Source organism: Crassostrea angulata, chromosome 6 (genome assembly GCF_025612915.1).
Source record: "Crassostrea angulata isolate pt1a10 chromosome 6, ASM2561291v2, whole genome shotgun sequence".
Classification (NCBI taxonomy): Eukaryota; Metazoa; Mollusca; class Bivalvia; order Ostreida; family Ostreidae; genus Magallana; species Magallana angulata.
The window spans coordinates 38,264,052-38,280,212 of record NC_069116.1 but is presented as its reverse complement, the minus strand read 5'-3'; the positions used below and the strand labels follow the sequence as shown (position 1 = coordinate 38,280,212).

The window sequence follows — 16,161 nt, the reverse complement described above, 5'->3', positions numbered from 1 at the left end:
ATTACATAAAACAAACAATTTTGGGGAAAAAAATCAGACCCTCTGTACATATATGTTTCTAACTTCGTCTGCCAGCCGAGAGGCACTGCCAATAAATATTTGTTGAAATGTACATGTACTATCAAACTTATGGTGGCATATCTATCTATCTATCTATCTTTCAAATATGTCGACATGCAAGATAAATATGTTGACATGCAAGATAAATAGGTTAACATGCAACATAACTATGTTGACATGCAAGAAAATTACAATCAGATAAGAATTATACAAAATCTCAAAAAATCTCAAATATCGCCCACCTGTGACATCCAGGGATGCTACCTTTTTTTGTCGACATGCAACTTATTTATGTTAACATGCAAGATAAATATGCTGACATGCAACTTATAAATGTCAACATGCAACTTATTTATGTCGACATGCAACTTATTTAAGTTGACATGCAACTTAGTTATGTCAACATGCAACTTAATTATGTTGACATGCGAGATAAATGAGTTGACATGCAACTTAGTTATGTTTACATGCGAGATAAATATGTTGACATGCAACTTATAAGTTGTATGTCAACATAACTAAGTTGCATGTCGACATAAATATGTTGCATGTCAACATATTTATCCTGCATGTTAACATAACTAAGTTGCATGTCGACATAAATAAGTTGCATGTCGACATAAAGAAGTTGCATGTTAATTAACATAAATAAGTTGCATGTTGACATCAAGAGGTAGCGTATCTAGCATCTTGGATGTCACATGTTGACGATATTTGAGATTTTTTAAACTCTTATTTGATTGCAGTTTTCTTGCATGTCAACATAGTTATGTTGCATGTTGACATACAAGGGGCAGAGATATGCCACCATACAAACTACATCTACCAGTTAAAACATTGACCTCATGTCGTAGCCCGATAATTCTCTTCACTGAATATCTGCATGCCATGCCCGTGTAAATACATTTATTAGGTAAATAGGACAATTTTCACCGACAAATTGCAAGTTTTGAACCGATTCATCTAGAACCAACGGAAGTGAGGTTTTATCGCAAGGAAGATAACTCTGAGAGATTTATGAAATTGCATGGCAAACTCGAAAAAAGTACAATTCATAAGAAGTATGAATTCTAATCAAGCCGCGAAAACTTTTTTATCGTCTTGGGATTTGGAAAATCTAAAAGAAAGCACTCATACTGGGTGTATTACAGTGGAAGACATAAAAGAGAAAATAAAAATATGTTACGAGTTATCTTCCTTGCGATAAACCCTTACTTCCGTTGGTTCTAGATGGACGAAGTTAGCAACCTTCTTATATTATATAATCAAAGTCTGTACATGACAATCAATTTTCATTAATAAATTTTGTTCCCTAATCATCTAAATTTTTGTAAAAGGACAGTACTCCTTGGCCAGGACTTTGTGTATTTAGTCCGCTCACGCTGTTTGGGGGGAGTCTTCAGTGTGTCCAGTCGCTTCGTATTCTCGCCGATTCTCAGCACCAGTTTCAGGGTTTGGCAGTCTGTGATACGGGCGTCTTAACCTTTGATGTCTTCTATACATGACCGTAACCATGGCTACGGTTGCCAAGATAACCAATGTGATCACTATGGCGATGGCTGCAGTGGAACCGGAAGAGAGACCGTCTTCGTTCCCTTGGGAGTCGCCCCTGCGGTCTGCTTCTTCCGCGGAATTGGGCTGGTTCGCCAGAGTCAAGTCGGTCCAAGTCTCCCCGCCCGTGCTGATCATGTATTCCTCGGAAATTCCAGAATCTACATAGGCATTTCCCGGCAGATCCATAAATGGCGGATGTCTGACGGGCGGAAGTCCTTTGTCGGAGAAGGCGTTAGCTTTCACACAGTAGTTGATTTCACAGGAGTTTTCTATCGTCGCTAAGTGCATGCTGTACCCAGTCGGGCAACCCCGTGGCCAGTTATTCGACGCTTTAGGGTAAGAGGAGAGAGATTGCAACATATCTGGATTTTTAAACGACGTATCCTGATGAACGGCGAGTGGATTTCCGGTCATACAACTAAACAAACCAGCGAAAGGTACGGAGTAGCGAAACCCTAGCTCATAATCATCACTGACACAGACCTGCATACCGAGACCGAGTTTCAGGGGGTGGAAATAGAGGGGACACCCGCGGGACTATATCCCGCCAAACTGGAATCCAGATTGCTGATTCACGTGATCTTGCGCAACGCACCAAAATGACTGATATTTAGCGCTCCCGTAGACATTGTTATTGTCACAGCAGTGACTCAGTCCCAAAAATCCACAATGATGACAACTTCTCCGGCTTTCGGTGGCGGATCTTGTACCTTCGTTCAGTAGAACGCTCTCATAGCCGCTCGGACACGACTGAGCTCCAGTGAGAGGATTTTTCTGGACAAGTCCGTTGCAGAGATTCTGACTGAGTTGCCCCGACTGTTTGCATTGCTGATAAACTCCCCCGAACTTGTAGTTGGTTTCCGGACTTTCGCATGTACCGTCGTCCACATTCGCAATAAAACTAAAGTTGGGCGAGTCCAGATCGGTACACCCTCTGTAGATATTAAATTTATAATACTCCTCCACTGCGCTTTTTACGGTTTGGATCAAAGGAAACAGGATGGAAGGCGGGAGTTCCGGAAGTGTCTGGGCGGAAATCAGCTCGTAGATAGGGTATCCAGACTTGTCTACCGCTACCAGGTCTCCGCTCAGACCAGAGGCCCACTGATTCAGCGTGAAGTTGTTCGGTTGGAAAACCGGTCCACCGATCGCGTTGATTACCGAGTGTGTTCGATTCCCTAGATACTAGTCGATGACTTCAGTAGACGTGCTGTGTTTGTACTCGGCGCCGACGTTAAACACGTTCATAAACGAGGCACTGGCCGCGGCCACGACTTGTCGGCGATCCATGCTGTAACTGTTACTGAACGTCGTCTTAATCTGGTCAAGCAGAGAGATGATGGCACCCGCTTGCACGCTTGAAATGACGTGAGTTCCATAGTCCCGCACTAACAGTTGACTATGGTATCGGGCCATGTTGGTTTTGTTTGTTTGTATGTAGTAAGCGATGTTTCGGAGTCGGTCTCTGAAGGCCGGGTTTAGGGGGGTGTCGGGCTGTAGGAGGGCGGAGTAGCGAGCGTACCGCGCTTGTACCCTCGTCGTCACGGACCTGTCCATTATTTGGTGTTTACGCACGCTTTCCGACTCGTGAGAATATTTCCCGCTGATTCCAAAGGATCCAAGGTGTAGTCCGGCCTCCACATTGACGGAAGAGGAAGTAGTTGATGTAAAGTTGTTCCAGTGCTGGAACAGTTCTCCGAATACCTCTAACTGACTGGATTTGAGGGGGACCGTGAAGACTCCATCAGGAATCAGGTACCGACCGTCGTCCGTCGTCCGACACTCCGAGTAGTTGTACTGGACCAGCATCCCGGCCTCCTTATTCTGGAGATTGTCCCAGCCGAGGCCGGGAAGCACCTCAAAACGGGCCACATTCCCGCCCATTTTAAACGCGCACCAATTTGAGTCCCCGGGGGTGAAAGGATTCACGGGGGGTGGGGGTTTTGGTTTTCCATCCACTTCGGTTCCGCTCGTTATTTCTATGGTCACCAAAACTATAGTCTGTCCCAAGTTATTGCTTCCATCGCTTTTTGATAATTTTTAATAAAATTACACATACCTGTGAAAGAAATGCAGTTGAAATCGTTAAAAGGGAATATATCCAAGATATCTTCATTGAACAATTATCCCTTTCCACTCAGAAAAATTAACAGGAACGAAAACAGATTCCTTACGGAGATTTATAATGGGGAATGTTTACATCTTTTCTCCATTCGGAATACACTCGGAATACATCGCGCAATTTTTTAACATTATCATCCGGGCTTATTAATGGCTGTTGCAATGCAAAATCTCGGTAGACTTTCAATTTCGGGATGTGTATTGAAACCTGAAGCGGTCGAGGGGGCGTTTCAAAACAGATAATCTGGACATTTTTTATATTAGTGGATGAACGTAGTTTGAGCACAAAGGTATTTACTATTATTGAAATATCAAGCAAAAAGTGGTGGAAGCAAAAACTCGGGACAGAGTATAGGAGCAGTACACGACCGCCTAACATGATTGCGACTTTCGATATGGTGTAAGTAAATATATTTAAATTTTCCAATGTCTTTGCCTGTGATAACACTACGTATCGATTTTGTACTATAAAAAAAACCATAATACAAATGACGCCAAATTGAGGCGCCAGCTTGGTTTGTTTAAATTTTACATTTTTATATTCAATCGTACGATCTTTGATTGTTCTAACTGTATTTCAATGTACACCAATATAAAACATCGCTATTATAATAGTAAATGTTTACAAGCCGGAAGATTGAGTAGATAACAGTATCAATACGCCTGACTGTTACATACCAGTGTTCACTGAGAGGACAATGTTCACCATGTACCTCTTTATATTTATAACAGTATCGTACTTATATTTCTTACGTACTTTCGTTTTAGATATCAATCTGATTTATGTTTGAATTCCCCTGAATAGAAAAACCCGAACATTATTGAGAATTATAAAGAAAAAAATCAATTATTGATAAAATAATTTTTATTAGCTCACCGAGACGAAGTCGGGGGGAGCTTATGCTATACCCTCGGCGTCGGCGTCGGCGTCGGCGTCCGGACCTGGTTAAAGTTTTTGTTGCAGGTCCAGTATCTAACTTATTACTTGTCCTATCTTCACCAAACTTGCATGAATGATGCATCTGGACCTACTAATGGACTTGAGAGACTTGGATGCTGAATCTGGGCCATGAATTTCAGATGCTGGAGGAGGTTAAGGTGTTTGGAGCAGGTTAAAGTTTTTGTTGCAGGTGCCCTTTGATAGCCATTTCTAAGTTACTACTGGTCCCAACTTCACCAAACTTGCATAGATGGTGCGTCTTTTGATACTGATGCACCTGACAGGCTTGAATGCTGAATCTGAGCCATAGTTTTCGGATGCTGGATGAGGTTAAGGTTTTAAGAGCTGGTTAAAGTTTTTAGAGCAGGTGCCCTCTGATGATCATATCTTAGTTATTACTGGTCCTAACTTTACCAAACTTACATGGATGGTGTGTCTTATGATACTGATGCACCTGACAGGCTTGAATGCTGAATCTGAGCCATAGGTTTCGGATGCTGGATGAGGTTTAGTTTTTTTGGAACAGGTCACATGTTTAATATATGTAGGTAATAGCACTATTTCAAACTTGCATATATGATCTAACTATAATATAAATGAATGGCAGAGGTAGCTTCAGATGCAGAGACTGATCTCCATTATCAAGGATGCTAAAAAATATATCTTAGTTATTTCTGGTCCTAACTTCACCAAACTTGCAAGGATGGTGCGTCTTACGATACTGATGCACCTGACAGGCATGAATGCTGAATCTGAGCCATAGGTTTCGGATGCTGGATGAGGTTAAGGTTTTAAGAGCTGGTTAAAGTTTTTAGAGCAGGTGCCCTCTGATGATTATATCTTAGTTATTACTGGTCCTTACATCACCAAACTTGCAGGGATGATGCATCTCATGATACTGATGCATCTGACAGGCTTGAATGCTGAATCTGAGCCATAGGTTTCGGATGCTGGATGAGGTTTAGTTTTTTGGAACAGGTTACATGTTTTATAGATAATAGCTTGCATAATTGATTTAACTATAATATAAATGAATTGCAGAGGTAGCTTCAGATGCAGAGCCTGATCTCCATTATCAAGGATGCTAAAAATTCTCCTACCTCACTCAAACCTGCTTGATAGATGTGTTTGTTGTTAAATGATTTAACATGATTCCTATGATATAGTATTCTATGATATGATACACTATTGTTTTATATGATACAATGTAATATCATACATTATATTGTAAAAAGTTATATGATATGATATGATATTGTATCAATTTTTTTGTACATTATTATATGATATTGTATTATGATATTGTTATGTATAGTATTGTATATTATTATACAATATTGTAGAATATGATATTGTATAATATATTATTTTATCGAATGATATTGTTTCATATTATATTGCAATATATGATATTGTATCATATGATACGATATTGTATATTACAATTATAGCATATCGTATGAGACAATATTGTATAATATGATATTGGTTTATATAATATATTGTTATATAATACATGAAATTGTATTATATGATATTATAAGATATCATATAATATGATATTGTATAATATGATATTGTATCATATGATATGGTATTGTATAAAATGATATTGTATTATATAATATCGTACTGTATCAGATGATATTGTATCATATGATATGAAACAATGTTTTCTCAAATTATATTGTATCATATGATACAATATTGTGTATCAAATATGATACAATATCATACAATACAAAATTATACTATATTATACAATGTAATATCATATGTTACAATATTGTGATGTATTATGTGATATGATATAGTATCAAATAATGCTATATTGTATTTATATTAGATATTATGATATTGTATTATGTGATTAAATACAATAATGTATAACACGATACAATGTCATATTATATGTTACAAAATCATATTGCATCAATATTTATTACAGTATTATGTTGTATTAAATGATATATATTGTAAGTATCATTGGATGCAATATCATATTTTATATTATTGTATTGATAAACATTGTATCTTATAATAATGTATGAAATGAACATAGGATTATCATACAATTTTTTTACATATGATATACGATATTGTGTCAAAACAGTATCCATGAATATCCAAGATCATTAACTATGATTTTCATATCATATGATAAAGGTGGTTTTAAAGGTGATGCCTCATAAAGTTGATGCCTCGTCTCGGTGAGCTTTGTAATCTGTGATTACCTATGTTTTATTTCATGAATATAATTCAGTTACTGAAAAAAATAGATAAAGGTTAGCAATTTTGTTTCATGTATTTATGTCTAAAAGAAAACCCGTGACTGTGCTAAATAAAATTTTATTACAAACACCAAATAATTAACACAACAAATGAATATAAATATCTTAGTGTCGTGTTTACATCAGAAGCGCAAAACGGTATATTATGTTTAGAAAACAAAGTTTTCTGCAAATATTTAAGGGGCGTGGTCACCATTATGATTAAAAAAAAATTTCGATTTTAATTTCAATTTTTTATATGTAAATTTAAAAAATTAGTTGCTGCGAGAAAAAAGTGTGTGTGTGTGTGTGGGGTGGGGGGGGGGCTGGTCCCCCTGATGCTACGTGCCTGCACAAACTATTCAATTCGTGCAACAGCTAACTTTTAAAAAGTGGTGATACGCAGAGAGAGAGAGAGAGAGAGAGAATTTTTGACTACTCATCTGCCAGTAAGTAAGTGACAACGCATTGATATTGAATGCCCTGGTCTTTCTCATTAAATAATCCATAGGATATTAAAAACGCGTTTACTTTTTAATTTTATTTTAAATATGTGTTATATGTAAATGTATTAGAAACTTTACGATATTGTATGATAAAAAAATTGATATTGTATCTATTTTGATGTATAACTGGCCTTCATTATGCTGACAAAAATCTGTTTTGGAACTTGTGTCCACTCCCATTGTAACAAAATAAATCAAAGTACTGAAAGTATTGTTAGACGGTGGCTAGTAGCTAGCAAATACATTACAACTGATTTCTTGATTTCTATACCAAATTGGTGCCACAGCAGTTTTAGTGAGGGTAGAGTGAAGCTGGAATGACTGCTCTCTTTAATGTGGTTGTTTGGTTTTCGTGCTCCCGGAATTTGTAACAGGTCTCTCTCTAAGGAATTTTATGAGAATTGAGAATTGTGGCAAATACTTGACGTGTGATGAAGCTTCTTACAATTCCTGTACTTGAAATGTCACTGAATTTCGCTTTCTACTTTGTGTTTTCCGAAACAATTGAAGCAGACTTTCTTCTGTTTGATGATCGATATTTTCGCATCATAATTTTGGATGATATGGCAAGTTGTTGGTGAATGGTTCCCATTACAGAACAAACATTTTTTACAGAAGTTTCTGGCTTGTTTGTTTTCTTATGTCTTGACCGTGCAACAAAGTTAGCTGTTGGAATGAACTCCTAGGATTCCTGGCTTGATCTCGGACTGCTAGCATGTCCATCATCTTTAACGCCAAGTTCCCTCTCAATTGCTCTTCTCAACGAGTTTAAATCCCAGTTGCAATCTAATGTTCTTCCAAATATCTGCTAAGAGCCTGTGTATGCGCATTTAAAGTTTTGTGATTTTGGCCATATTTTTCAAAAAAGACATTTAATGCCTGTTTGTAGTTTTAATTGGTTAAACTAAATCATGGCGCAATGCAAGGTGCTTCTCCACACAACAACGATCGAAGGAAGCTTAATTTTCTACATAAGATAAACAGTTGTTCCCATGGATACTTGTGTTATAGCAATCCCAAAATGTACTCCTGAAAAAATTGCCAGGTTTACTAGTAGTTTAGGAAATGTATGGCTATGAGTCTTGGTGTTTCCTAAGCTAAATTCTACCGAATCATGACTTAGAATAAACTGCGGTGCATTCACATTTAAATGTAGGGAGGTAGATTGATGACATTTTTCTACGGTCTTGTTATATAAAGCACTTTTTGCTCATTCTTAACTCTAACATGTACTCGTCTGAATCTTCGGTCTTCGTCTGTATCTCCTCTTCTTTGACTAATTCTTGTAAGATCTTGTTGTTGATTTTCTATAATGTGTACCATTTCTCCTCAAGTACCCTGATCATTTCGGCTTTCCCTTTCTCATCTTCATTAAAAAATCTCTTCAAGATTCTTAAATTACTTACAACTGGATGCCCTTAACGCATCGTCTTCAATTTGGATACATCCATTTTGCATATGTTCTCCTACGGTCAAGGCACCAATTGTCGCGATTTATTGTGGTTAGTTTAATCTTTAAGTCAGATAGAGCAAAAACCCATCTTTTGCTGGTTTTTCTAGACTGAATGCAAAGATAAACATAGCATTGTAGACGTTTTACTTATGATAACGTCACAATAAATAGTGATGTCATGTGCACTTTGACGTTATATAATTTAGGTATTTACTACCAACGTGCATATGATGTTATACACGATAAAGGCAAAATATTTTCAATACATACACGCCACAGAATCCTTCCAGCAATTATTCTTTCGGTGCTTGGTGTTTACATCGTTGTGTGTGTCAGTGTTGGGGGGAGGGGGGGACAAGAATAAATGGATTATTCTCTTCAACTTCCTCCACAAGGATTTCTACCTCTCTGGCTGAACAGTTTTTAAATTCTTTCTTTCCTTTTTTAATAGCTTTAATAAAGCCGTCTGCCATGTTGTCTAAACTTTCGGTACATTTACTTCGTTCTTAAGTTGCGAATGTTTACGTCATTTCTTCGCACCTTTCGTGAAACTATCTTAACTAAGGACGTACGTAATACTTGAGAAAAAGTACTTAAGTAGTATGTCGTAACTCGTAATTTACGATGCTTCTGTGAAACGGCGTCTAGACCATTATCAGATCCAGAGGATGCTGTCTTACACTGTTGACCATGGTAATTAAGGTCTTCCGTTTCCAACGGAAGACCTTATTGTTTTCGTACTGTTTCTTATTATTATTATTATTATTTTTTTCCACAAAATTTGTGCACGCGATATCTCGAAAACTATTTGGCCGATTTCGACCATTTTTTCACAGATGATTGCCAGTGGTCATAATTCTAGAAGTTTTTTGAAATTTTGAAATCGTCACTTCCGGTTCCGATTTACGGCCGATTTTGTAAGTTTTTACGACCCATTTTGTGCAGACATAAACTCAGAGACTATAAGAGATATAAATATGAAATTTTCAGGATAGGTAGACCATAGTTTGAAGATGTGCAGAACGTATTTTTTTTGCGCCACTGGCGCCATTCCTTTGAGCTCGCCTAGGCTCGAAAATTGGATACGAATTTTGCATCAAAAACTTCATACATTTTGATCTGTATCTTTTTATCAGTTAATATTTTGTTAAGACATATATAACAAAAGTGGTAGATAATCGAAAGTTCTTTCCAACAAATTTAAGAAAAAGGGGCTGGCCCCTTTATCTAGGGGCCAAAACACTTATAAACTCTAATACAAATAACTTAAAAACGATAAAGATTTTGTAATGCATTATAGAAGCAAAGTTGTTGATCGTACCAATATCTATTAGAAAAAATCATTGCCACGCCCATTTATTACGTAATTAGGGATTTTTAGGGGCCAGAGTATTTAAACTTTGACGCAATATAACTAGAAAAGTAAAAATATTTTGTTAGACATCGTAGAAGAGAAAATGTTTGAATTTATGATTTAAATCGATTCCACTTATCACAACACGAATTTCCGTCCCCATTAGGGATCTAGAGGGCTGGCCCCTGAAATATTCAAACATTTGTATCTCAAAAATGATAAACAATTTTTAATAGATGTAAGAACAAAAAATGTTAGAATTTGTAAGACCTTTCGATTGAATTCAAGAAAAAGGGGCTGGCCCCTTAAATTAGGGGCCAAGACACTCGTTAACTCTATTACAGGAAACTTAAAAATGATAAAGATTTCGTAATGCATTATAGAAGCAAAGTTGTTGATCGTAACAATATCTATCAGGAAAAATCATTGCCACGCCCATTTATTACGTAATTAGGGATTTTTAGGGGCCAAAGTACTTAAACTTTGAGACAATATATCTAGAGAAGGAGACATATTTTGTTAAGCTTTGTAAAAGAGAAAATGCTTGCGTTGATAATTCTAATCGATTCCATCAATCAAAACACCAATATCTGTCCCCATTAAGGATCTAGAGGGCTGGCCCCTTAAATATTCAAACATTTGTATCTCAAATATGATCAACACTTTTAGATACGTGTAATAACAAAAAATGTTAGAATTTGTGAGACCTTTCGACCGAATTCAAGAAAAAGGGGCTGGACCCTTAAATTAGGGGCCAAGCCACTCGTAAAGTCTTTTTTATATACCTTAAAAACCATAAAGATTTTATTATGCATTACAGAAACAAAGTTTTTGATCATAACTATAGCAGTTTGTAAAACGCATTGCCACACCTATTGATGACGTAATTATTGATTTTAGGGGACTAAACTCTTAAATCTTTAATATGCAAAATGTGAAAAAGCAAAACACTTTGTTATGCATTTTAAAGGATATTGACAATCGTATACATTATCTGAAAGGGAGTGTTTGAGGTGGAATTCAGAAATTTTATTGATATTTTAATCGTGTCGTTTAAAAATTGAACGGAAGACCTACTCGTTACTCGTAACGAGATCGTATCTAGTTAGCTTGTATTTTTGCAATAGCCTAAATTTCTTTTGCTCTCAGAAGTTATTGTTTATTTGTGTTCCCATCCATCTGCATGGGTTGGGAATACAAATAAACCATTTTGTGTCATTCTGTCAAGTTAACATTGACCATGACCCCCCTTTTTGAAGTTTGAAGCTGAAACGTTTGTTCGGGGACAAACTGTAATATCGCAGTGGCATATAGTATATACAGAGGGATCAGAGACTGATGGTTGCTGAATATCATCACCCATGAATACAACTTCTGGAAGGGCACCATGATAATGAAGACTGAAATCCAGACTTTATACAATATCGACACATATATTCCATCCATCCTAGATAAAACAACCCACAAGGGAACGTTCATCAACGAATTGTGAAAATACCCTATCTTACTTGCTTTAATGTGTTACGTACAGTAGAAGCCATTTCTTTTGCAAATTTAGGTCCTGCATGTATTTAGAGAATACTTTGAAAAGTGGCTCCTTAAATTAGACTAGCAATGTTACAAGTGGGACAAAGACCTTGCACTGCCTTGTTTGATTGAAAAGGTTCCGTAATGCAACAATCATTCTCAAAGGTTAAAGGAACAGTTTTGTATTGTTTCAGATTTCTAAGACATAAATTGTAAGCAAGGCCCTTAAGGTTTGAAAATTGTTTATAGACAGAGGAGATCCACCAGGAGATTTAACGAAGAGGTACTAGTATTGACTTTCTCCACAATGAGGTTTTCAATAAACTCGGGTAAACAAGGGTAAGGTGTGCTTTCAAAGTTCCAATCACAATCCGGTCCACCTTCATCGAAAACAAACTCTGGGTTCTTATCATCATAATAAGGAATTATAGTGCGAGGAGATCCATCTATAATTCAGGGTGTGTGAGTTTTCAGTTTTGTTCCACTTCTGAATTTTCAGCTTCACGCTGCCTGGCCATATCATCTGCCCTGATGAAATTTGGACATGGCTCTGAAGATGAAAAATTCAAAATGCTTCCTCTCATGTTTTTGTGCAACTCTTCACCTCACTATTTTTTCTCCAGTTTGGTTTGTGAAGCAACATCATGGTGCAACAATAATCTTCTCTCAATGGTCATGATGGTCCAATTTGGCTCCCATAAATAACAGGGAGTTTTCCTGACCTAGAGATATACTGATACCAGTAGCTCTTGTCTTTCTCGTGCATTTAAATGTATTTCTCAATAGAGTGTTTTTAGTTGTAGAACCCGGTTGCTGATATTTTTAGAACCCTTGACCCTCTCAAACTATAAAATAATATTAGTTACTACAACTAACACGTGGAATAGTGAAGAACTTGATAATTCAAATGAAGTTTCAACACTAGAAATGTCATGCTTCACTTTATCATTAAAAACTGTATACTTTAACTTTTAGCATTTGCCCGAGATTTGTCAACCTGATTATTGGCCAAGTCATAAATAACTCACAAGGACATTTGTGGATTGGCTGCTTTTGCAAGCATAACCTGCGCTACATGTCTTTCTATTGCTTTTTTCGCCAACTGGAGTGATATCAGTATTGATATTTCTCTTTATGAGATTGAGTGAGATGTTGTCATTTTCTTGCAAACCCTCCAGCCGCTAAGACCAATTTCATCTTTGACAGCTGCTGGTGTTGAATGAAGTGCCAACCCTGGTTAATCCTCCTCTAAACTCCCTCTGCACATTTTTTAGATGATGGTACTGTGTTCTTGAAGAATCTGGGATTTTATTCAGAGCACCTATGTATATCAATCCCGTTGTCAAGGCAAGAATGGTCCTCAGTGGTTCAGGAGATGCTCACCATGATGAGAATCTGACGATTTGAGAATGATCGGAGTAAAAAGGTCTTTTTTAAAATATTTTCTTTGTTTTATTTAATTAATATATGAGACGTGTTGGTGGAGAATGTCTTCTAGGATTGCAATACATCATAAATGAATTTGTAGACAACAACAGGTCATTTTGCATTCTGGTCAGAATATCAACACTTGGGACTTTAAACGACATTCATTTGTGAGTTTATATCGTCGAAATTGCTTATACTTCTTTTGACGTTCACATTGTCGAGATTGTAGACATCGCGATGTCGACGATGTTGAGGCGATATCGAGTGTACATTGTCGACATTGCCGATATTTCTTTGACGTTGACATCGTCAAAATCTAGATGTAGACGATGTTAATACAATATTGAGTTCACGTGGTATGTCGATCAACATTTTTATTTCGTAAACGTAGACATCACAATATTCACAATGTAATAATTCAGTTAGGATTTTTTACAATAACATTTAATTATCTTTATCTATATATTTTAATCATGGATTACACAACTTGAATGCAAATATATCATTAATTTCAGCTAAATATATATCTACAATACATTTCTTTTCGTGTTTCTTACAAGTCTTTCAATATTGTGCATTTCTGCAATTTTCAACATGAACTGTACTTCCCGTATGGCATCTTTCCTGGTGAACTTAAACTTAGCGACAGTTTGAAAAGTTTGTTTACATTCTTCTGTATTAATTTGTTTAAACAAATTGCCATTGTATGGATTTCGTCTTCACCTTTTTATTTACATGTACAATATTCGCAAAATGCGAATCGCAATGTCGACTCGATGTTGGCTAACATTGCGATGTCGATGATGTAAATTAAATGAAACCGATGGGCACGACGTCGATCAACATTTCGATGTCGACGATGTAAACAAGAAAGGAGGAGTACGATATAGACACGATGTCGAATTTATGTACGATGAAGATATGATGTCGACTCGATGTCGATCAACATTGCGATGTGTCGATAATGTCAACAATGTAAACAAGTTATTAGAGAAACACGATGTAGATACGATGTAAATTCGATGTCGGCAATTAGTGCAATATCGACAATGTCGACGATATCGATGTGATCAAGTTATAAGGGGAGCGATGCATACATGATTAGACTTTATGTAGGCCAACATTGCAGCGTCCACCACGGTGTCGGAGATGTAAACGTGATGTAGGGGGTACGATGCAAAAACTAATTTGATATAAACACAATCTAGACTCGATATCGGTCAACTTTGCGATGTCGACAATATTGATAAAACATATTGTGTATTAGGGGTCTCGGCCCTGTCTTTAAGCACCTGTCAGTGTGGACTACACAATGTCATGTAAATGAAACGTTTTCAAACCGTCTACCAAAATACACATCATTTACATGTCCAGAGGACTGAGATATACCGGTAATGTTTGGCAATCAGTTTACGAGGTATATTACCGTAAAAGAGTGTGTGTGCGAGTGTTTGAAGTAGATATGGCAAGAAGTTAGGCGACTGCGTTTTAAGGTAATAGTTTTAGTTTCAGGAAAAACGTTTAATTATATCAAATAAAGAGAACTGACCCACCTAGAAATAAAAATTAATATCAAGTTATATTTTATTTACATCAAATAATATCAATTTGAAAAACTGTAAAGAGGAAATAAAGATTGAATGAATCGTTACCATTGTACCCTCTGTACCCTCTGTACCTTAGTGACTTACAAGTATCTTTAATAATTTCCTACTTTCATTTTCCAATGCTTTTACACTGTACCCTCCTTGCAACCATTTTTCTCCTTAAAGATATAGAAGTGTACCCAAGGGTACAAAAGTATCACCTCAAAACATATTCCTAATTTCTTGCCATATATGGTTTGAAGGGGGAGGTTGAGAAATGTTCAGTATATGATTGTTAGCAACAATTATAGTGATCTCCAATATGTCTAATGAGACTTCTACAAATACGTTTATCACTTTAGCATAATGTTACATTTTTGTCATCGTTACACGCGTAATGACTAAGCTGTATATCCTGTAATAGACTTTTTTTTAGTATATCGAATTCCGAAACCGTTTTATTTATTTATTTATTTTTTCAATTTAAATTCTTTTTTTTTGGAGGGGGGTTGATGTGGTAGTGGGGAGGGTTTTAAAATGAAAATCGATATGTTAGGAGTTTGATTTACCTACTTCTGAAATAATACAAGGTCATTTGAATTTTTAATGCAAGTTGTAAGAGTAGGGTGAAAATAAAATCCGGGTTTGTGGTGTAACTTCCATAATCGTTAGCCAAGTATGACGATCCACGTGTTTCTTGTATATTCTCCCTTATCAGATTGAATAGGAAAACGTCGTGGATCGTCACCCTTGACTACCGAGATGAACTTGATGGGAATACTACATTACCCGTGTACATGGAAACTGTCTTATAGCAAACTTAAGTGGACCTAAGAATTACTTCGTTATAAGCATTATTTGCTATGTCATAGTATATAATGATGTCCTGGTAAAGATTAGTTAATCTGAAACTGTATGGAAGGAAATTCACTCACTAGTAAATTTGATAATGAATACGTTATTATTGTGTTAATAATAACCATGTTTATTTTAATCGTTCAAAGTAACTGCACCATTAGCACCCTAAAAATTATTTACTACAACATCGTATCATTTTGAAAAAATAACAGACTTGTAGAAACTATTATAGAAAATTGAGATTGTCTATGACTCCTACATTATATTTACAACACATTCGTAGATCAGGTTTTTACTAACTCCTTTTCATCACTTTAAAATGTAAATTTTATCTTCTTTTTTGAGAGTTGATTTTAATCAACTCTCCCATGCAGTTACTCAAACAAACCGAAAGTGAAACAGTGTTTGGACCTCAGCACAAATCATCGCTGCTGACAAGACTTAGTTCTTGAAAATAATTGATAAATTCGATGTAATATATACTAAAGCATTGTTTTTCCAGGA

At 36.3% G+C, this 16,161-nt stretch overlaps 1 pseudogene; it reads right to left on the bottom strand.

The window, feature by feature from the left end:
• Positions 1-1,373: 1,373 nt before the first annotated feature.
• LOC128190833 (macrophage-expressed gene 1 protein-like) lies at positions 1,374-3,605 on the bottom strand (annotated as a pseudogene).
• Between the last annotated feature and the right edge of the window lie 12,556 nt (positions 3,606-16,161).